We start from the raw sequence: 25,998 nt of genomic DNA, 5'->3' as shown, positions 1-25,998 counted from the left end.
TATGTATCGTAGATAGAGGACAGTTATGTATGGTAGATAGAGGACATTTATTTATGGTAGATAGAGGATATCTATGTATGGTAGATAGAGGACAGTTATGTATGGTAGATAGAGGATTTCTATGTATGGTAGATAGAGGATATCTATGTATGGTAGATAGAGGACAGTTGTGTATAGTAGATAGAGGATATCTATGTATGGTAGATAGAGGACAGTTATGTATGGTAGATAGAGGATATCTATGTATGGTAGATAGAAGATATCTATGTATCGTAGATAGATGACAGTTATGTATGGTAGATAGAGGACAGTTATGTATGGTAGATAGAGGATATCTATGTATGGTAGATAGAGGACAGTTATGTATGGTAGATAGAGGACATTTATGTATGGTAGATAGAGGACATTTATGTATGGTAGATAGAGGACAGTTATGTATGGTAGATAGGGGACAGTTATGTATAGTAGATAGAGGACAGTTATGTATGGTAGATAGAGGATATATATGTATGGTAGATAGAGGACAGGTATGTATGGTAGATAGAGGACAGTCATGTATGGTAGATAGAGGATATTTATGTATGGTAGATAGAGGACAGTTATGTATGGTAGATAGAGGATATCTATGTATGATAGATAGAGGATATCTATGTATCGTAGATAGAGGACAGTTATGTATGGTAGATAGAGGACATTTATTTATGGTAGATAGAGGATATCTATGTATGGTAGATAAAGGACAGTTATGTATGGTAGATAGAGGATTTCTATGTATGGTAGATAGAGGATATCTATGTATGGTAGATAGAGGACAGTTGTGTATAGTAGATAGAGGATATCTATGTATGGTAGATAGAGGACAGTTATGTATGGTAGATAGAGGATATCTATGTATGGTAGATAGAAGATATCTATGTATCGTAGATAGATGACAGTTATGTATGGTAGATAGAGGACAGTTATGTATGGTAGATAGAGGATATCTATGTATGGTAGATAGAGGACAGTTATGTATGGTAGATAGAGGACATTTATGTATGGTAGATAGAGGATATCTATGTATGGTAGATAGAGGACAGTTAATTGGTATATAGAGGATATCTATGTATGGTAGATAGAGGACAGTTATGTATGGTAGATAGAGGATATCTATGTATGGTAGATAGAGGATATCTATGTATGGTAGATAGAGGACAGTTATGTATGGTAGATAGAGGACAGTTATGTATGGTAGATAGAGTATATATATGTATGGTAGATAGAGGACAGTTATGTATGGTAGATAGAGGATATCTATGTATGGTAGATAGAGGATATCTATGTATGGTAGATAGAGGATATCTATGTATGGTAGATAGAGGACAGTTATGTATGGTAGATAGAGGACATTTATGTATGGTAGATAGAGGACAGTTATGTATGGTAGATAGGGGACAGTTATGTATAGTAGATAGAGGACAGTTATGTATGGTAGATAGAGGATATATATGTATGGTAGATAGAGGACAAGTATGTATGGTAGATAGAGGACAGTTATGTATGGTAGATAGAGGATATTTATGTATGGTAGATAGAGGACAGTTATGTATGGTAGATAGAGGATATCTATGTATGATAGATAGAGGATATCTATGTATCGTAGATAGAGGACAGTTATGTATGGTAGATAGAGGACATTTATTTATGGTAGATAGAGGATATCTATGTATGGTAGATAGAGGACAGTTATGTATGGTAGATAGAGGATATCTATGTATGGTAGATAGAGGATATCTATGTATGGTAGATAGAGGACAGTTGTGTATAGTAGATAGAGGATATCTATGTATGGTAGATAGAGGATATCTATGTATGGTAGATAGAGGACAGTTATGTATGGTAGATAGAGGATATCTATGTATGGTAGATAGAGGATATCTATGTATCGTAGATAGATGACAGTTATGTATGGTAGATAGAGGACAGTTATGTATGGTTGATAGAGGATATCTATGTATGGTAGATAGAGGACAGTTGTGTATAGTAGATAGATGATATCAATGTATGGTAGATAGATGACATTTATGTATGGTAGATAGAGGACAGTTATGTATGGTAGATAGATGATATCTATGTATGGTAGATAGAGGACAGTTATGTATGGTAGATAGAGGATATTTATGTATGGTAGATAGAGGACAGTTATGTATGGTAGATAGATGACAGTTATGTATGGTAGATAGATGACAGTTAGGTATGGTAGATAGATGACAGTTATGTATGGTAGATAGATGACAGTTATGTATGGTAGATAGAGGATATTTATGTATGGTAGATAGAGGACAGTTATGTATGGTAGATAGATGACAGTTATGTATGGTAGATAGATGACAGTTATGTATGGTAGATAGAGGATATCTATGTATGGTAGATAGAGGACATTTATGTATTGTAGATAGAGGACATTTATGTATGGTAGATAGAGGACAGTTATGTATGGTAGATAGAGGACAGTTATGTATGGTAGATAGAGGACAGTTATGTATGGTAGATAGAGGATATCTATGTATGGTAGATAGAGGACAGTTATGTATGGTAGATAGAGGACAGTTATGTATGGTAGATAGATGATATCTATGCATGGTAGATAGAGGACAGTTATGTATGGTAGATAGATGACAGTTATGTATGGTACATTGAGGATATGTATGTATGGTAGATAGAGGATATTTATGTATGGTAGATAGAGGACATTTATGTATTGTAGATAGAGGATATATATGTATGGTAGATAGAGGACAGTTATGTATGGTAGATAAAGGACAGTTATGTATGGTAGATAGAGGATATTTATGTATGGTAGATAGAGGACAGTTATGTATGGTAGATAGAGGACAGTTACGCGGTGTATTACATTATGTAAATCGTAATTTTGATATATTTCCTATTATTCGCAATAAATGTGAAGAACTTAAGCAAAGTAATGATAGAATGGGTAAGGTTTTAAACAAGTATACTTTAATAAATAGTAAAAGACAACCTAAAAACCTACGTCATATTTTGACAAGTTCTAAGTTCAATGATAATTTAAAATGCACAAACGTTTCTAAATGTAATACACCGCGTTGCGGTACATGTAAACTTATTGTGGAAGGTAGCACTTTCAATTTCAAAAATGGCTTCACTTTTAATGTTAAAAGAAATATAGATTGTAAAAGCCGTAATGTTATTTATGCTATGATTTGTTCTCAATGTAGTGATTTTTATATTGGACAAACTGGTAATGAATTGAGAACCAGAATGACAGTCCATCGTCAACAAATACGTTCGGATAATCTCAGATTTTTAAATGTTAGTAAGCATATTCATAATTGTAGTAATGGTGATTTTAAAATTTTCCCTTTATATAAGATGGATACTTCTGATACAATAAAACGAGAATCAAAGGAGTCAGAGTTTATTAAGCTATTAAAACCAAGTCTGAATAGTGCGTAAACAGTTTTCATTTGTATGTACATGCAAGTTGTTATTGTTGTAAGTTGTTGGTATTGTATGACGTAACTGTTATTATGACGTCATGATCATTATGACGTCATGGTGCAATTGAAAATAAACAGTCTGAAGAGTCCCCTAGACGGGACGAAAACGTTAGATGTTGTCTGAGTCATTTTTTTAATTTTTCCATATATATATATATATATTCTATAGAAAATAACTGATTTAATTCAAACACTTCACAACTTTTCGGTCAAACTTTATATAAAGGACAAGTACGAGTATACCATTTTACATCCTTGTGTTTCAGGGTTAAGGTCCCAGTATATTTTGGACATTTTTGACATGTATGGATTACTCGACAGTTATGAGACTACAGAAGATGTTTACAGCTAGCAGCATATTACATACAATATGGACCAGTGTATGGGGAAAGATGATCACATGTTTGACATGCAGCATTTTATAGTTAGTTTTCATTGACTATGAATGCCATGGTCTGATTCTTTTTAAAGTCATCATTGTTATGTGCCTTCTCTATCAATTCCAAGTAGTGTGTAAAACATTAATTATACTCATACTTTGATAGGGGATATGCCCCATCTCCAACCAAGTGGCTCTGTGTTGGAAAAAGTTCAACTGCTTTAAGATATAAACTACTGTTGGCGTAAATCCTCGCATCATGTACAGATCCTGGCCATCCAACATATACTTCCGTGAATTCCATCTTATGATCAACCACTGCCTGTATTTGCATTCAACAAAAAATATGCCTATAATTCACTTATTATTATTGCACAAACCATATTAAAAAGAAGAGGCTCAGAGGGCATGTATCGCTCGCCTAGATATTTGCAAAATTATAGGGAAATATTCCCAATAAAACTACTTGTCAAGTATTTCCCTCTATTGAATCTCCTTGGTTTAAATACACCAAGACTAAATGAAATTTTATTTGAAGAAATTGTATAGCACTCTTTCACAGGCATTGAAAAAGTTGATGAACAATGCACAACACACCATACCATAAGCTTAACTGGTACTTCGTGCCTGGTGAGCCAAAAAATCATTGTTCATTCATACTTGTTATCCAAGGCACAGCCAACATGGAATAGGTAGACATTTGTATTTTTGTATAAAATAAAATGTTACGGAACTTTCCAAGAATCGGTGTGAAATCATAATCTGTAGTAAAATTGAAGAATTGTATAAATTTAAAGAGGTATGGCAGAAAACAGCCATCAATATATATATGAAAAAACAAATCGTATTTCGGAAATATTCATTTGTCCCGTATTTGTACAAAATACGTGTTTTGTGTAGTAAAATTCGTAGTAAAATGTCTCACGTGATCAAACTTCATTCATGAGACTGGCTGAATTGGAAAATGTATTATGGATGATGTTGTCACGTGATTTTATGCTATCTTCCATACACAGTAATCTCGCTGACCTGAACCTATTCTTAGACACGTAGGACGCACACACTAGCGGAGCGATACGCATAGCAACTCGCCATGTACCGCTTAATTTCTTTCCCTTACTTGTAGCACCAAGGAATGGTACGTTTTCCTGTTGAGGTAAGAGGCCTTGTGTTCACTCTGAGCTGCAATTGATATGTGGGTGCCATAAATGGCCCTAACAACTCCTCGGAATCCTTTTACTTTATGGCATTGTTCCTGAATTAACTATAGTCTACGATAACAATATACTATTTACATAAAATATATGCGAAGGGTGCTATTTAGAAAGAAATTAATTCAGATAAGTAGAAAACATTACGTATAAGCAACAAAGTATTATACATATGAAAGAGTCGCATATTTCTTTTCATTTGACATGAATATTAAAAATGTAAACAATTCAAAAGCAATTTTCAAATGCCTATTTTGATCCGTTTCCTTTAGTGTCAAACTTCGATGGTCGTACATGTACGTTCTATGAACACTGATAGCTGTACATCGAACAGAGCAGTCTACATCGTCGATATTTCCCACAGGTACTTGTGGAAATGAACAAGATATTTTTAAAACTGAGGCTTGGCGTTTACGTGCTTCATAATGATCTCATAATCTAAACAACATAACAGGTTAATAATTGAAAATGATTTATTAATTCGCCTGTTACTTACATTATTAAAACAATTCAAATTCATGCCCACAGGAATCTGTGATATGTCCCTGTACTAGAAAGTAAATACTAGTGTTGCACAGTCTTACTTTTTTCTTATAGAACTATCGGTCACTCTATCGTTCACTCAATGAGAGTTGTAACGTCAACATATACATACGTATGTTAATTGCCATTTAAATAGTCGGGAGAGGTCATCCTTATTAAATGATAGAACCGGGAATGCTAGTTTGCAAAAATTGTCTGGTTAGCAATATTGTTACTTCTGTTGTATAGTTAAAAACACAAATTTAGTAGAAGACTTTTTACAACGAAAAATGTTTAAAATAAAGAAAATATGCGATTTTACAAACAACTCTTTACTTCTGAGGGGTGGGATAGAGAAGCCGCAGATAAGTTGCTAGAAAACGTGCAGAAAAAAATTACTGATGAACAGAACTTGTATATGGAGTATGAATTAGAAGAAAACGAATTATTAAAAAGTATCAGTGAAATGAAGAAGAATAAATCACCAGGAGAAGATGGTATTATTGCAGAGTTTTATCAAATTTATTGGTATGTTATCAAGAATGATTTCATTGAACTTGTTAACGAAATATGTAGAACTAATAAACTATCTGAATCACAATCTAAAGGAATACTAACACTATTGTACAAAAAAGGTGAGAGAGAGGATATAAAGAATTGGAGGCCGCTAACAATGTTAAATGTAGACTATAAGATAATTGCAAAAACTTTGGCTAATCGAATTAAAAAAGTGCTTCCTGATATTATTCATCCGGATCAGAAAGGGTTCGTCCCGGGGAGAAATATTGCTGATGCTAACAGATTAATACAAGATGTTTTTGACTATAGTAATTTAGAAAATAAAGAGGGCGCTGTTATCTTCTTAGATCAGCAAAAGGCGTTTGATAGAGTTGAATGGGGATGGCTTGATAAATGTCTTGAGAGGTTTAATTTTGGAACGAAAATGAGGGGATGGGTACAAATGCTGTTAAAAGATGCAAAAACTTGTATTAAAACCAATGGTTTCATTTCTGAGTACTTCAGCATTTCTAGATCTGCTAGACAGGGCTGCCCAATCGCGCCGATTTTATATATTATGCAAGCAGAGCCTTTAGCATGTTCGATTAGAAAAAACAATAACATAAAAGGAATAACACTGCCAGGTCAAATCGAAACAAAGATTAATATGTTTGCGGACGACACCCAACTGTTTGTCAACGATGAAAGTTCAATAACAGAGTCATTCAAACTTTTAGGGGAGTATGAAAAGGCATCTGGTTCTAAAGTAAACCTACAAAAAACCACCGGAATTTATCTGGGACGATGGAAAAACAATATCCCACGTTACACAGCAATAAACTGGACAATATCTTATATCAAAACACTTGGCGTTAACCATGGACATGCAATAGACGACGACGCAATATGGAAGGAAAAAATAAAAAAGATTAACAGTTGTGTGCAAATTTGGAAAACAAGAAACCTGTCTTTGTTTGGTAAAAATATCATTATTAAATCACTTATCATATCTAAAATAGGCTTTGAAATAGACGCCCGTGGCATACCTGAAAAATTCTTGAAGGAAATAAATACAATCATATGGAAATTTGTTTGGGATGGAAAGGTGGAAATGGTTTCCCGTAATGTAGTCCGCTCCCAGAATTCAAGGGGTGGAATGGATATTATGGATGTAAATATGTTTACACTGAGTAAGCAGATAAAACTTATGTATAAAATATTGCAAACTAACACAAGTGCGTGGAATGCCATTGGGCAGTATTGGCTCCATTCATTAGATGCGAAGTATGATATAAATTTCATGCTATGTAAATGTTCTGATATTAGCTCTTTAAATCTTAATCACATGTCTCCGTATTATAAAAACCTATTATCAGCATGGTCAATGTTTCTAAGAGTAAATAAACCTAATAGTACAGGAGAACTTTTAAAACAAGAATTATTTGGCAATCATCTGATTGTTTTTAACAGAAAATCATTATTTTATAGTTCATTTTCAAAAAGTGGAATCCACACCATAGGAGATTTATGGGATTCAACACATAAAAGGTTTAAAAATGATGAACATATTTATGAAAGATTAAGGGATAAAAGAAATTGTATATCCGAGTTGGCAAAACTCAAATTTGCGATACCGGATAGTTATAAAAGAATATTAAGAGAGGAAGATACTATTGTTCATGATGCGTGTGGATTAACAGTCGACAGTACATTGAATATCTTAGATCAACACAACACTCAAATTATTCCTAATAAACTAAAACTGAAGAAAGTATGTACGAAACTAAATGGTAATAATGAACCCAAGGTTCAGACCAAATGGGAAAATATTTACCGAAAGCAATTTCTATGGAAAGATATATGGCAAAACTGTTTCAATATATTAACATGTCTAAAAATTAAAGAATTTCAGTGGAAATGTTTGCATCAATGTATATATACTGAAATGATGATACAAAAATTTGGAAACTCTGACGGAAAATGTCATTTTTGTAAGACCGAAAATGAAGATTTACAACATTTATTCTTTAGATGTGAATATACTAAAATTATTTTGAATTATGTAGACACTTTAATGAAAGACATTGTACCTGGATATAATACTACCATTCTTGATAAAGAAGAGAATATAACTCTTGGTTACCCAGGTGCTGACAATTTCACTATTTTGACAAATATTATCATTTGTGTCATGAAATGGACATTATGGAAATGTAGAAATGACATTAAATATAACAACAATCATCCAAACTTAGACATAGCAAAATTAAAATTCAGAAGACAGCTAAAAAATGAGCTTTGGTGTTATTGCAATTCGAAACAGAAGAAAATAATTCCTGTTAATATTGTAACTCTAATGTATGAAAATATAATATAAAATATTTCTATATTTCTTTTGTTGCATTGCATTGCCTGTTATGTTTTATACAATGGACTTTATATTATTATATAACAGGCATGCATAAGACAATCTTTCATACATGAAAAGAAAATGTAATCTTTAAGTGATTGCTTTCATTATTAAATAAAACAATAACTTATGCACTGTGATGATTATTGAGGATGAAAAACCAGAGAGCAAATTATCCTTATGTATGTATGTATGTATGTATGTATGTATGTATGTATGTATTTACATGTATGTATGTTTGTATGTATGTATGTATGTATGTATGTATGTATGTATGTATGTGTGAATGTATGTATGTTTGTGTGAATGTATGTATGTATGCATGTATGCATATATGTATGTATGTATGTATGTATGTATGCATGTATGTATGTATGTATGTATGTTTGTATGTATGTATGTATGTATGTATGCATGCATGTATGTATGTATGTATGTACATGTATGTATGTATGTATGTATGTATGTATGTATGTATGTATGTATGTATGTGTGAATGTATGTATGTATGTATGTATGTATGTATGTATGTATGAATAAGTGTGTGTATGTATGCACATTTGCTTACTTGAAACAATAATGTGGTCAAAGATTTCAAAAATTTGCAGACTGAAAACCATTTCTCAAGTACTCTGAGTGCAAAAAAGAAAAAAAAAAAAAAACAAAGAAAATATGCACATGCGGCAAAATTGAAGAAGATGAATCTTCTCGGACAGGAAACAAAATAGTTAATGGACATATTTCTTCTTGTTATTTAGAGTTTAATCTTCATAATATGTGTGCAAACACATGCATTTGCTTCCGAGAACAAGTAAATCTAGGTACGTGTTGTATTAATTGTGCCAGTCGAATGCACGTAACAGAAAGAGTTGTCGCCCGTGTGAACTTACAACGTGCCATATGTTTTGAGTTGACAGAAATTGTGTGAATTTGTCATTTCGGATTATTTATCAATCTGATTTACTGAAGTAAGTACTGAATATGGTATTTAAAGGCTCATCGTTCGTTCATTATTGTATACCCTTAAGTATATATATATATATATAAATTAAATCTTGCACAAGCAATGCTTTGTTCGGCTAGACAGTCTTTCAAGAGCGTGGTAGCTGACCATAGTGGTGCCATCGTGACTTACTTTATGAATTCAAGAAGAGTATGTAAGTAAGGTCTACTAGTTCCGTTTTTTACTCCTAGATGATCCTGATTAACTTCAACTAGCCGAAGACAATATCAGTGGAGGAGGACAAAAGAGGCTATCTATATTGATTTTGGACAAAAATGTTGGAGAGAGCAGTTTTGAATGAACATTTTGTAGTGCTGGAGACAACAGCTGTTGGGAGCTTGTTCCACTCAACGATGGTTCGGGGAAAGAAGAGTTGTTTTCTTGCAGATTTTTAAGCTGAATATGTCAAAGTGTATATGATACTGTAAAGTCCAAATGGAAAGGTCCTTAAACAAAATATATTACAGCACCAAAATAATCAATACATAAAGGAATAATGTACGGTTATTACCAAATGGCCAGGCGATGAATTCTTTCATCAAAACCATGACAGCGTCGATAACACATGCTTTTGCCCTAGAGACGCTACTAACTGTGATTTTGAACCGATCGGCTATTTCCCGATGCGAATCCTTATTTGCCATGTACCACGCAATTACCAAATCTGTTTCTCTAGTTTAATGGGTTCACGACCTTGCTCGTGATTCAAAGGAACTTTGTGGCATAAATCAAATTTATTAATACTGTAATGAACAAGTATAGTAGAGTTAACCATGTTCGTGTTTATATGTGTATGTTATGTATGATCTGTAAATAAACCACGTGTAATCATTGTCATGTGGCGTTTGATTGTTTGTGCATACAAGTAGGTATAGGATGAAAGCGCTCGTAAGACCAGAATACAGGTGACGTCACGAGGAATGGGATAACCTGATTTACCCAGAAATGGTTTAGGCCGGCTGTATATAAGAGCGGGTTTATTTCATTCTGGAGGAGAAACTGTGACAGAAGCTGGCTTGTTTACGACTGGAACAGACTACAGACTACAGGTAATAGGCAGCAGGGAGGTCAGTGTGGCTGCTGCGCTGTATAAGCTGGTGCGCTAGATAGCCATTGCGACGTACCAGTGCCGGGAGCACGTGCTTGACCTGGCAGTGTTGGTGCGCGAGGTAGCCGGTGCGCTGTGCAAGTGCCGGGAGCACTTGTAATAGGCGTGCTTGATCTGGCATTGCCGGTGCGCGAGGTAGCCGGTGCACAAGGTTACAGTGCCGGGAGCACTTGTAATAGGCGTGCTTGATCTGGCACTGCCGGTGCCCGAGGTAGCCGGCGTGCTTGATTGGTCATTGCCGGCGCGCACGACATCCACGGCTCGTACCAGTGCACGGCGAGAGCACATGCGTTAGGCGTTTGTGAGCGGCAGTGCCTACTATAGCTATATTGTATTGTGGTTTTAGAGGTACGTGGCAAGCAGCACGACCGTTTCACTTGTTCTTATATGTCACATATAGATTAATCATTTGTAAATATTACTGATTCCAAACCGATTGTGATTAGACTAGTCAAGTGCGCTTAAGGCACAGCTTATCCCAGGAGACACTTGGGACGGACCAGGTGCACGTTACATAATTTTGGTGGCAGCGGTGGGATACTGCTGTGCACTTGATTCGTTGCGCTACCATCGGACCATTAAGCAAAATGGAAACTATTGATGAGGACATAAGCGTAATTGAGACCCAGCTCTCGGTTTTGAAACAAGAGCGAGATGAGATCCTTGAACAAATCCGGCATTCAACGCCCAAGGTATCTCAAAGGCGAAGTGAGGCTAGAGATTCCGATGTTGCCAGTGCGCCACCATTAGGACAATCACAGCAGGCGGCTGCAAGGGTTCCTGGCATAGCCTCGCCATTGAGCCATCATGGGATGGATGAAGATTACCAACCGCTTACAGGTACAACGGGGCAGGTACCGCCCGGCGAAGGAGCGCGGCCCAAGGTGCAATTTGTGGATACTGAGCAAGGCCTTCTGGGCATGAACGATTCAGAGTATTCCCCTGCAGGAGGCGGTGGTATGGCGACCATCATATAAGGAAATCAGAGGTAAGGGTTTCACAATCAAGTCACTTTGGTCACAATGGGACAGACTTGTTATAGAGGCTGGATTACTTTGTCGACGGTGGGACGACATGAAAACAAAGAAGGCCTGGCTACAAGGTATTGTGCCGAGATTAGAGAGAAGACGAGTCTTGCATCAGTGTCAAGACCTCTGGACATCTTGGCATACGAAAAACCATTGCGAAAATTAGGCTGCGCTATTATTGGCCTGGATTACAAGCTGATAGCAAAAATTACGTCGCAGGATGTGAGCAATGCACCAACCGAAAAGGGCGTTCGAAGACCAAGCGGGCACCAATGGGAATTGTCCACTCAGGAATTCCAATGGAAAGAATCGCGACGGATATACTTGGGGAACTGCCTGAAACAGACTCTGGCAATCGCTATATCCTCGTAGTCAATGACTACTACACAAAATGGACAGAGAGTTTTGCCATGCCTTACATGGAGGCCCAAACTGTGGCGACCATCATTGTGGAGGAGGTTGTAGCACGGTTCGGGGTGCCGCGGTACATACATTCCGACCAAGGGAAGCAGTTTGGGGACAAACTTTTCAAGGAAATGTGTCAGCTTTTGCACATTAACAAGACTAGAACTACGCCCTACCACCCTCAGTCAGATGGAATGGTCGAGCGCTTCAATAAAACATTAGCGACAATGCTCAGCGCTTACGTCAACGAGCACCATTCCGACTGGGACACCTACCTACCTTATATAATGATGGCCTACCGTTCGTCTCAACACGAAACCACTGGATATACGCCCAACAGGCTCATGCTAGGTCGGGAGGTTGCAACACCACTAGACTTGATATACGAAATGCCGAGATTTGCAAAAGCTATCCCTCAGCATCGATGGGTTTGGGAGCTGCAAGAACGAATGGAGGAGGCACATTCTTTTGTCAGAGAGCAAATAGCTGGTGCTATGCTCAGACAGAAGCAGTACCATGACCAGAAACTTAGCTGGCAGAACTTTGGAGTTGGCGAGTTGGTATATGTCTTCCTTCCTCAGAAGAAGCAGGACCTATCATCCAAACTTACAAGTTTCTGGCGGGGGCCTTTCCAGGTATTAGGCAAATGCTCAGATTTGAACTACAAAGTCAATTGCGGACCAAGGGGAAAGCCGCAAGTGATTCATATAGACCGCATTCGAAAGAAATACGATCAGTATCTGAGATGGGAACAGAGCGGTGGCCAACATCAGTCTGCTCCCGAGGGTGCAGATGAAATAGATCAGGAAACCCCTTTGCTACGAGCTGATCCACTAGTAGAATTAGAAATGGGTGGGTCTGAGGTAGATGATAGAAGTAGCGTTGAGTCAGACACTGAACCTCTCACTGCCAAAAGTCGGCGACGCCGACGACTACCACGCTGGATGAAAGACTATATCAATAATTGTACATTCACTGTCAGGGAAACAGTTGGTTAGTTTGGTTTCATTTGTATGTTTCAGGATGGTGAACACCAAGACCACCCCTGTGACGTATCCATTCAGATGTCCTCTCTGTGGTGCTAAATTCTTGGACGAGAAAAACTGGCCGAGTCACCTAGTTCGTTGCGGCAGGCAGCGCATGGAGAAGGAGGCATATGTCTGCAATTTTGGTACCTGTAACTACGCCACAGCTAAGAAGGCATATTTGACACGACATCAGCGGCGCTGTCACGAAAACGACCAGCAGTGAGAGTGAATGGGAGAGGCAGGATCCAGGTGAGCTGGGTTTAGTTTTTGGCGGAGGTGCGGTGGCCGCAGATGTATCTGTGCCGCCGGCTCCAGCAAGCGTGCAGCTAGGACGGACCATCCGAAAGTCCACTAAGCCACAAGCCGTTCCAGCTCCTAGAGTTAAGAAGATCATTCCTCCTGTCATTGCTCTTGGACGCCCTCCGGTGACGGGCAGTGTACTTGAGACCCTGCTGGCTAGTATCAGTGAGGTAGGCGCCACTGCTTCTGATGTCAACGTTCCTACAAGTCCAAATACTCCAGAGACCGCATCTGTAGTGGTGACCGTCAGTTCCACAACAGCCGACAGTTCTGAATTCCTGCCGAGACCGACAGTAAGCGGAATCGGAGTCCAAACTCCAAGCGTACAGGCTGTGGAAGGCAGTATTTCCTCACCTTCCATCATGGTTACAACACATAACAGGAAAAAGAGAATGATTGATGTTGCGACGCAGACAGACGTGGAGAGTTCCAAGCATCGCCACTTCAGAAAAAGGGCCAAGACAACGGTGGAGGGTCCTGTAACTCTACACGAAATTTCAGAAGTGGAATGGTGGGAGTGATATGGTGAAAACTAACCATAGGACCATTTGATTCTACTTAGGCAGCATACTTTTAGAAGACATTTTACTTGTTACTAGTTTAGTTGTTACACATCCGCTACATCGTTAATTAATTACATTTCATTTCTGTCGTCACTCAGGCAAGTGACGAGTGTTTCTAATGCGAGGTCGCATTATTCTTCAGGGGAGGGTAGTGTAATGAACAAGTATAGTAGAGTTAACCATGTTCGTGTTTATATGTGTGTGTTATGTATGATCTGTAAATAAACCACGTGTAATCATTGTCATGTGGCGTTTGATTGTTTGTGCATACAAGTAGGTATAGGATGAAAGCGCTCGTAAGACCAGAATACAGGTGACGTCACGAGGAATGGGATAACCTGATTTACCCAGAAATGGTTTAGGCCGGCTGTATATAAGAGCGGGTTTATTTCATTCTGGAGGAGGGTGTCCTAGGCTCGGTTATAACCGGAACAAGGACGTTAAGCCCCATCAATCAATCAATCAATCATTCTGGAGGAGGTGTCCTAGGCTCGGTTATAACCGGAACAAGGACGTTAAGCCCCATCAATCAATCAATCAAATCATTCTGGAGGAGAAACTGTGACAGAAGCTGGCTTGTTTACGACTGGAACAGACTACAGACTATAGGTAATACTGCAGAGACCGAATAAGTCTCTGGGGAAAGACTGTACAGGTAGTGGTCGCTGAGTAAGTGACCAGTGGTCGTAAGGCAGCAGGGAGGTCAGTGTGGCTGCTGCGCTGTATAAGCTGGTGCGCTAGATAGCCATTGCGACGTACCAGTGCCGAGAGCACGTGCTTGACCTGGCAGTGTTGGTGCGCGAGGTAGCCGGTGCGCTGTGCAAGTGCCGGGAGCACTTGTAATAGGCGTGCTTGATCTGGCATTGCCGATGCGCGAGGTAGCCGGTGCACAAGGTTACAGTGCCGGGAGCACTTGTAATAGGCGTGCTTGATCTGGCACTGCCGGTGCCCGAGGTAGCCGGCGTACTTGATTGGTCATTGCCGGCGCGCACGACATCCACGGCTCGTACCAGTGCATGGCGAGATCACATGCTTTAGGCGTTTGTGAGCGTCAGTGCCTACTATAGCTATATTTGTATTGTGGTTTTAGAGGTCCGTGGCAAGCAGCATGACCGTTTCATTTGTTCTTATATGTCACATATAAATTAATCATTTGTAATGATTCCATCATTTGTAATGATTCCATACCGATTGTGATTAGACTAGTCAAGCGCGCTTAAGGCACAGCTTATCCCAGGAGACACTTGGGGCGGACCAGGTGTACGTTATAATACGCTGAATGACCTTCGCGTTATTCTAAAATGCGAACAGAATTAAAGTTCATCATATACCCGGTATTACGTAACCGCATTTTCAACATCAAGCGGAACGCGGATTCGTTCCCGCGTCATACAACACACACCAGCTACAGTTTCTAGCAGGTCATCTTCCTCATCGTCAAGAAATAACGAAACGGAATAAAATGTGGTAGCAATGGTGTTGGTGTCTGCCATGTTGGATTCCGCGTGCGAAGAACGCGATCAGAACGTGCGTGCATTATTTAGCGAACCCGTTCTAAGTTGGAACAACCGGAACGTTCCGCTAAATGCTAATATTATCAGAATATTTGTGTTTTTCAAAGGCCACTGAACTGAGAGTAAAACGTAACATACAATGCACATCGGATATTGTCGGATCAAACTCAACAACTTCAAATTCATTTATATAAGGGAACGTCCCTGACGATACGATTAGATAGTCAACAACACTGACGTCACCGCAGGTTTTCCTACCTAATTGTTTATCTTTACCGACTCTACCATTTACAATATACACATTGTTATTTTTACACAGGTCAAATAGCTTAAATCCATAGGCATCAGGTCTGGATGAGCACTGGCTACGTCGTTGTAGTGGCATATTAAAAACAGATAACGTTTCATAAATATGAAGATAAGAATGCAACTCATCTCTACTGTCTCTATCTACAATATCTACAAGCTGATCGTCAGGAATTTCATAGTCTGGACGTTGTCCAGTTTTGGCATTGAAATCAATATAGTGTTACTTACACGAAGTTCATGTAACTCGCTTTCAATCTCATTAAATACATCGGGAGACAAGTACCGATAGTATTCGGGTGGTATATTTAAGTACAACCTAAAAGTAAGTCACCCTCAGTATGTGTTACCTTTTCAGATAACTTGACCCATTGAACATATTCATAGTCTGTAGAGTAATAATAGTTTTGTTTCATTTTTGTATACAGTTACAATTCCACCTGATTTCAAGAATATCAAAATTGCCAGTTTTAATTTCGACAAATACAAGAATATCAAGAGATGTAATTATATCAATATACAGAATCAACTTTGATTTAATACCACAAACATTCAGGCAAGTCAGTTTTAAGCCAGAACAAACATCACCATGATTACCGTGGCGTTTCACTTCCTTCATGATAGTAAACACCATCGCCTTTTCGCAGCGAGATAGCGATGATGACCTTAAAATTTCGATATTTCGCGTTACTGTTTTTCGTTATTTCGTTCTGTCGCTGCGAAAAGACGATGATTAGCCGGGGCGAAATAACAAAATAATGAAATGGCACATATCAGCCACCATAGATATGACTTGTTTAATAGTGTGATCTTTACTTTTAAAAAACGTATATAACCGCTCCCCTAACACAACTGCACTTCCAATCCAACATTCTTTTACCGTATTCATAAACACTAACTTTGCACACCTTTCAATATATAAACAGAAAAAAAGAGAGAGAAAAAAGAGTTTTGTAGCCCGTACCATAACCCTTACACCCACTTACTATACCATTTACGATTAATCCTCATGTTGTCATAATGAGGGGAAGTGTGCATGGTCGAGAATGAGGATTGTATATCTTATTATCATTTTCATCATCAAATTCAGGAAAACTCCGCGGTTTGACAATTTACAGAGTGATTGAAAATATCTGTCAATCAATCTTTATTCTAAGCAATATTGTTTTTAAAAAAATCAGAAAAGAAATTCTCGACACATTTCTCGGGTTGGAAAAAAGCGCTTTGGTTAAAAGAAGCATACGCATGATGATAACAAGGCTTATCCTTTACAAGTATTTACCGAATTGAACAAATAAATGTATCTTAGTGCTACTATATCGCTATTTCACATGTGCTTGTATTCATAGGGTGTGTTCAACATATGTGTTAACATGAACAGTTATATGTAATGAAAGACATAATTTTGGAATAATGTCCGTTTAATGTTTATGTAAGCACATAACATGCTTACATATGAGCGTGGTACAAACGATATCCTAAACAACCACTTTTAACACATACCAATAGTACCCAATATTCAGACGTATACAATATTTAAAAAAAAAAAAAAAAGGAAAAAGTAAAAATTTAAGGTATGGCTATATACACTTACATATGTGTAATTCCATGTACCAGCAGTTTACCCACGCATTGAGAAAAACAGTGTGATAATCTATAACTGTAATATACATGTCAAATGCATTACTACAAGTATTAAACTTTTAGGCAGTATCAAAAAAATGTGAAGGACAGGAAATTTACTTACTCGAGTGTAATGTTTCAAATAGTACACATATTTTAGGAGTGTCATAATCATATCGCATGAGGTATTTGAAACCCGGAAGAAAACGTGTTTAAACACCGACAATGAAAAAGGCTGTCATTTTCAGAAATATATATGTACATGTACATTTGTATGTGTATTTTACCTTTCGCACTTGCGAAGAATGTAATGCATCTGCTATGCTATGTTAAGGTATGTTGATATTGAACTTTTACCTTTTTGTCAGCAGCTTAACTCCATGCGTACGTGAATGTGGGTAATTTGCCAGGAAAATACTAAAACATATTGATATAATCAAACTCTGTATCAAATTGAGTTTCCAAAAAAATATGTTTAAGTTACATACAATTTCTTTTCACTCTTTCTTTCGCTCTTTTGTTTCTCAAACATCTACACGTTTACTCCATTTTTTTCTCTGAAAAACAAACATCTGAATGCTCTTCATATACAAGTAAATATACACAGATAGTTCAAAAAGGAATCTTGAACTAAGTCAATAAATGTGGATTCTTCCATGTAATAAGTTTGTATTTTGACCGGTCATGTGACGGCATGTCCTCTCTGGTTTATAGGAGATGAGCACGATGTTTACTGACGGACGGAGGGACATCTTGGACGACACTGATACAACAGCCACGTGGGAGTTTAAAAGTCCTCACGGTTCAGTAGACTGCTCAATCTAATTATCATATTGTTTTTGCCCTCCGCACCCGGAATTCTATCAACAGCTGTCCGAAGTAACAATGTTACCCTTCCCTGTTAAAACCAAGGGAATCATTCACAAATGTCCCTACCGCCTTCTCCGTACCTCTAGGGTTTTCCATCGGGGGCTCATCAACTGCTCTAATAACGAGATTCCACTTACGGGTCCATACATTTAGTTTTGTTCTGTTATTTTCCTTCTCAGTATGTTTTCAATTAACTTAGTTTCTAAGTCAGGAAGGATTTTCTCATGTTAGTTACCTGACTGGTGTTGGTGTTTTCAGTGAAAGACTCCAAACAGGAGACAGTTTAGTCAATGAACTGAGACTGAACTGACGACACCTGTACATTTAATCGCGCAGCACGCGGCGATATCACTAAAACCCATTGTATGTATACAATCAATCAATCAATTTTGTTTATATATTTTGTCATATATCACAATTACATGTACAAGTATAAAGTTACAAAGTATGAAATATTTAATATCGGGGATAAATAATCTTAACCATGATAAGATATAAAGTGTTGATATTCTGAAAAAGAACTGTTACAGTAATATATTATTTTTATTTAGATAAATAAAACCAATCACAAATTCCAGTCCAGAGAGGTGATTGGGACAGCCCCTACCTACCAAACTATCTGAAATCGTACTGCCATATACATAATGATTAAAAGACAATTATTGTATAAAAACACATTACGTCTTTTAAAGTAGTATTGGATAAAATGAATAAATAAGCATAATAAATATATATAAGTATGCATGAAAATATAAGTTTCTTGTTCTGCATAGTAGTGAAATTTAGTTTCCCAAGGGTTGGGAAAGCCCTACCAGCGAGGTATGCTAAATTTACTCTAAGCTAGATACAATTAACTAATCAACTAAAAAAAATGATTTAACCTATTATCATACATTATCATATATTTGAATTAAAAATTAAAGAAAATGTAATTATATGTGGTATTCAGCCAAACATGGCTTACAAGACACTGTTTAAAATTATCATTAACAAAGGCTGCTACGTCTTCTGTACATGTTATATAAATGATTTTCAAGAGGAAGTTGTAATTCCTCGTTAGACATTAAAAACTTAAATGTCGGTGTTATCAAAACTGCTAAAATCATTTCTTAAACTATTTGCTACATTAAACAAGGATGATCTGATGTCATTATATACATTATATTCAATTAAAAAGTGTTGTTCATCCTCTATGCAGTTATTTACATTTGTACATATCTTACAAAGACGATACTCTAATGGAATCACAGGTTTGGCATATCTGCTAGTTTCCACTGCTAGAGGTAAAGAACCACGTCTAAAATTAAAAAGTGAACTACGTTTGCTCCTTTACCTAACGAGTTTTACATAATGATCTGGAAACAGCTCCGATTTATAAGTTCTGTAAGTTCTCAGTTTGTTACCGTTCATATTGTTTCTATCATTCCATATAGATTTGAACCAATCATCAGCATCTGAATAACCAGTTTTTCTTTCACTCGTCTAATCTTGTGTTTAATAGAAAACGATGAGTTTACAATTTCATTAAAATTTGTGTTATAAATCAAATTTTTTATTCTAGAACCCCATGATATTTTCATGTTAACGGACCACCGATGCACTTTTTTTGATGAGCCTGCTATCTACATTGCTAGAGTGCTATCCCATATCACCTAAGTGCTAAATAATTCGCTCGACGGGAGGCTCCCAAATAATATCTACTTGCCTTATGTAATATGACAGCAGCCTCTCTGTATTTATCTATACCCACTAATCCACATCCATAAAAAAGTACTGGCTCAACTAAAGTTATATATAGCTTATTAAATAAGTCATATGACATGTGAATATTTTAAATACAAAGTTGTTAGTGCTCTACTAGCAGATTTATAAAGTTCTCTCACAACAAAATGCAAATCTAAATGGTCTTCAAACCAGAGTCCTAAGTGTTTATTTTTGCTATTCAAGGAGATATTTATGTCACCACATGAAAAATTATGGTCAGTTACAGGGATGGAATTATTTCTTAAATTAACTATATTAGTTTTGTCTTGGTTAACTTCGATCTGCCACTTTCTGCACCATTCATTTAAAACATCTAACATCTGTTGCATAGAATTTTCATCGGGGGCGATAAGTGCAATGTCGTCAGCATAAAGAAGTATGGAGATAATACAAGATTCAATACCTATGCCACATTTCAGATCGTTTATATATTTTGCCAAATCACTAATATACATAGAAAAAATTGTTGGTGAGGCATCACAACCTTGTTTTAAACCTTGCTTCATATTCATGGGTGATGTTAAAGTATGATTAACTCTAATTTTACACTCATAATTAAAATCTAATGATTTAATTGCATTTAAAAAACTTTCATTTATACCTAACTGGCCTATCTTTTTATACCTAACTGGCCTATCTTTTTTTTTTATATATTTACCTAAGTGGCCTATCTTTTGTATACCTAACTGGCCTATCTTTTGTATACCTAACTGGCCTATCTTTGTATACCTAACTGGCCTATCTTTTGTATACCTAACTGGCCTATCTTTTTATACCTAACTGGCCTATCTTTTGCATACCTAACTGGCCTAACTTTTGTATACCTAACTGGCCTATCTTTTTATACCTAACTGGCCTATCTTTTGTATACCTAACTGGCCTATCTTTTTATACCTAACTGGCCTATCTTTTGCATACCTAACTGGCCTAACTTTTGTATACCTAACTGGCCTATCTTTTTATACCTAACTGGCCTATCTTTTGTATACCTAACTGGCCTATCTTTTGCATACCTAACTGGCCTAACTTTTGTATACCTAACTGGCCTATCTTTTGTATACCTAACTGGCCTATCTTTTTATACCTAACTGGCCTATCTTTGTATACGTAACTGGCCTATCTTTTTATACCTAACTGGCCTATCTTTGTATACCTAACTGGCCTATCTTTTTATACCTAACTGGCCTATCTTTTTATACCTAACTGGCCTATCTTTTTCCAGACATCGTTAGGTGAATTATTACACATGTCAAGAAGTTCGTCTTTTTTGATTTTTTTGATACCGTCGTTTCTCGCGTCTATGTAATGTGTTAAACAGTTTACGGTTGTAAATATATTGAGACCAAAGTGTCCGCTTTAAACTTAAAGGGCTGTTACACTTTAACCATAACCGTTCATTTTCAATACGTTTGTGAGCTAAGTGCTGTAACTCGTCAGTCCAATATTGTTTACGTCGAAGTGTGGACTTGATGTTCCTATTTTCATTCATTTCTCAGGCCAAATTTTGGCAGCTAAGCCTCCATTTCACTTTCAATTAATTTTGTAAATCGGCTATATGCCTGGTTAACCTCTAAGGAAACATGTAGTCGTGTTCTATGTCGTCAATAGCAGTGACAATTTTCATCGTTGCTTCGTTATCTTTCATGTACATGGCATGTTAACTATGGTCGTGATTCCTTGCTTCCTTGTTAAGATAATGCTGTTATAACGGGAGAGATAAAATCTGTAAATATTGTCTTAATTCCTTGCTTCCTTGTTCAGATAATGATGTTATAACGGGAGAGAAAAAAATCTGAGAATCTGACTATGTCTACCGATAACAACCAACATTGTTTTAGTATCTATAAATACTTCCTCTACTTTTTCTCGGATTCGGTTTAGGCTTACTTCGAGCGTCAAATATTTTCTATAGTCGGGTTTTTCCGGGTAATGTGATTACATACACGTATAAACAACAGCCAATTTATGTGCCTCCAAATGGTGACGAATGCGCAAACGAAGTCTTGTTGCTGCAGTTGGACTAATTGGTTGAGCAAACTCGACTAGACATGCGCATCGCAACTTCTACGCCTGCGCATTACATATAACCAAAGTGAGTTCGCTTCTACGATAGTTAGATCATAGTCACTATAGGAGGCGGTCGAAGTAGGACATACGAACCGCCGAGTAAACAAAGGGGGGAAATGATCATTAGACCCTGATCAGAAAAAAACCAAGTTATGGAGGTAAAACTAACATTCCTTTTGTTACTTCTCTATGTGAAGAGTAGCTGTGGATTCTCTCGAACGGTATATTTGTCTGGGAACCAAACGTGGAACGACGCTTCCCATGACAGCACATGTGCAATGCTAGGTCTCGACCTCACGGGGGACCTCGCGAATGACATTGACAATATCAGCAGCACGGTCGGGGGGACGCATCAGACGGCGTGGATCGGGGCGTACGTTAAACGTGTTTGGATTAATTTTCAGGGCTGTTTTTATGGAATGATTATTAAAGGAAAACAACCAATGACGACACCTGGAGACCCGGCTAAGGAATGTTTACGATACTGTAACTATAGCGGATTCGCCCTCACAAGCGATAAGTGTGTTTGTTACAAGAATACATACAACAAACATATAGGGTGTCTTGCGAAGGAATGTTCTAATACAAAGTACACCTATTGTGGTCAGTCTACTCTGTATCTATCGTATCATTGTCTGTGTTATTTTATGATTGCAGACGAATCGACTTACACATCTGAGGAGGGGGACTGTCTTGCAGTAACTTACAGCCCAAAAGAAAAATTCTTTCCTATGGATTGCAGTGTTAAATACAGACCTGTATGTTACGATCCAAGCACTTCTAAGGGTTATCTCAGTGGGAATGGCAGCGACTGGTTAGAATCTCTGTCGGATTGTTATAACCAGAACAAACAATTTGCTAACAGAACTACCAGCTGGAGGGGAAATCATAACGGTACCTATTGGGTTGGTGGGTTTACGGTGACGTACACATTATGGGGCCATCCCCCGAGTACCAATGACGGATGTGTAGCAGTCAACAGAACCAACAATCACCTGATACCTGTTGTCTTACCCTGTGGTACTTTACTCCCAGCGTTATGTGTGAAAACTTCTGTATCTACACAAACTACTACGGAACTCAGCATCCTAGATACCACATCTATAATTACCACTGACCGTGTGACACCAAATCAACACATTACTACGGACATTTTCCAGGACACGACTAGCAACACTTACCATCAAACAACTCGAAGTGGACGTGTGCCACCAGCCAGTATCACGAATAGGCAGGATGTAACCAAGTCTGATACCAAAACAACTCATAGTGGATTTGCGATATCATCAAGTGCCACATATCGCCAGGATGAAACCAGTTATTATGACCAGGAAACAACTCAAAGTAAACGTTCGCCGACACCTGTATCAACTCAAACTTCAAAAAGTACCGCGAACATCACACATACGCATGCCAAGTCTTCATCGACAAGCCCGGAACTGTCGTTTGTACCAACGTTGGTGGGATCGGTGGTAGGGGGCGTGGCGATGTTAATTATCATAGTCGTTGTTATTTTACTTTTACGTCGTCGTGGAGTGTTCAAAAAGGTTCCTGCCGCTAAAAATAGCAATAAAAATGGTGACATAGTAATGAGAAACACAGTCCCTGATGAAGTGGATCATATCTATACGGAGGTTATCAGTACATCAGATACTGTTTATAATCACCTGGGTGAACTGAAAACTAAACACAATGTGTCAGGTGAGGATTTGTATGACCATACTGGCGATCAGAGTGCAACATACGGTCAACTTCACTCACACAATAATAGGTATGACGATGGTAGCGAGTATGACCATACTTTCACTGGTATATCTGATGACACATACGGTCGACTTCACGCTGGTAAACGCCGAGATGGTGACATCGTTTATGACCATACTGGCGCATTAGGCAACACGTATGATCACATAAACATTTCTAAACGTCCACATGAAGTTGAGAGTGATTACGACCATACACGGATTACATAGCTATTAATGAAATTACACCCGTTCAAAAGTAACAAATAAAAACGCGTGTCTGTGGTAGAATATATCAAATAGTGGATAAACAGGTTTTCTGACTGATGCGACGATGATATCACGAGGTGTGTGTAACAGCGGGGTACAGTGATCGACATAGACAAAAAGACGTACAGTATAGTAATAGTCTCTATAACAGATGTGATGTCCGTAATAGTCTCTATAACAGATGTGATGTCCGTAATAGTCTCTATAACAGATGTGATGTCCGTAATAGTCTCTATAACAGATGTGATGTCCGTAATAGTCTCTATAACAGATGTGATGTCCGTCATAGTCTCTATAACAGATGTGATGTCCGTCATAGTCTCTATAACAGATGTGATGTCCGTAATAGTCTCTATAACAGATGTGATGTCCGTAATAGTCTCTATAACAGATGTGATGTCCGTAATAGTCTCTATAACAGATGTGATGTCCGTAATAGTCTCTATAACAGATGTGATGTCCGTAATAGTCTCTATAACAGATGTGATGTCCGTAATAGTCTCTATAACAGATGTGATGTCCGTAATAGGCTGTATAACAGATGTGATGTCCGTAATAGTCTCTATAACAGATGTGGTGTCCGTAATAGTCTCTATAACAGATGTGATGTCCGTAATAGTCTCTATAACAGATGTGATGACCGTAATAGTCTCTATAACAGATGTGATGTCCGTAATAGTCTCTATAACAGATGTGATGTCCGTAATAGTCTCTATAACAGATGTGATGTCCGTAATAGTCTCTATAACAGATGTGATGTCCGTAATAGGCTGTATAACAGATGTGATGTCCGTAATAGTCTCTATAACAGATGTGGTGTCCGTAATAGTCTCTATAACAGATGTGATGTCCGTAATAGTCTCTATAACAGATGTGATGTCCGTAATAGTCTCTATAACAGATGTGATGTCCGTAATAGTCTCTATAACAGATGTGATGTCCGTAATAGGCTGTATAACAGATGTGATGTCCGTAATAGTCTCTATAACATATGTGATATCCGTAATAGGCTGTATAACAGATGTGATGTACGTAATAGTCTCTATAACAGATGTGATGTCCGTAATAGTCTCTATAACAGATGTGATGTCGGTAATAGTCTCTATAACAGATGTGATGTCCGTAATAATATCTATAACAGATGTGATGTCGGTAATAGTCTCTATAACAGACGTGATGTACGTAATAGTCTCTATAACAGATGTGATGTCCGTAATAGTCTCTATAACAGATGTGATGTCGGTAATAGTCTCTATAACAGATGTGATGTCCGTAATAGTCTCTATAACAAATGTGATGTCGGTAATAGTCTCTATAACAGATGTGATGTCCGTAATAGTCTATAACAGATGTGATGTCGGTAATAGTCTCTATAACAGATGTGATGTCCGTAATAGTCTCTATAACAGATGTGATGTCCGTAATAGTCTCTATAACAGATGTGATGTCCGTAATAGTCTCTATAACAGATGTGATGTCCGTAATAGTCTCTATAACAGATGTGATGTCGGTAATAGTCTCTATAACAGATGTGATGTCCGTAATAGTCTCTATAACAGATATGATGTCCGTAATAGTCTCTATAACAGATGTGATGTCCGTAATAGTCTCTATAACAGATGTGATGTCCGTAATAGTCTCTATAACAGATGTGATGTCCGTAATTGTCTCTATAACAGATATGATGTCCGTAATAGTCTCTATAACAGATATGATGTCCGTAATTGTCTCTATAACAGATGTGATGTCCGTAATAGTCTCTATAACAGATGTGATGTCGGTAATAGTCTCTATAACAGATGTGATGACCGTAATAGTCCCTATAGCAGATGTGATGTCGGTAATAGTCTCTATAGCAGATGTGATGTC

The 25,998-nt window shown here is 37.5% G+C and overlaps 1 long non-coding RNA gene across 1 annotated transcript; it reads left to right on the top strand.

Annotated features, from left to right (window-relative positions):
- Positions 1-4,627: 4,627 nt before the first annotated feature.
- On the top strand, positions 4,628-10,378 carry LOC117328720. The gene is made up of 2 exons (XR_004533027.1): positions 4,628-5,472; positions 9,733-10,378. It is a non-coding gene; the product is annotated as an uncharacterized LOC117328720 (long non-coding RNA).
- The last annotated feature ends 15,620 nt before the right edge of the window (positions 10,379-25,998 follow it).

The sequence above is a fragment of the Pecten maximus genome, chromosome 6 (genome assembly GCF_902652985.1).
Source record: "Pecten maximus chromosome 6, xPecMax1.1, whole genome shotgun sequence".
NCBI classification, from domain to species: Eukaryota; Metazoa; Mollusca; class Bivalvia; order Pectinida; family Pectinidae; genus Pecten; species Pecten maximus.
Note: the sequence above shows the minus strand (reverse complement) of the source record. Positions and strands in the feature narration are given on the sequence as shown.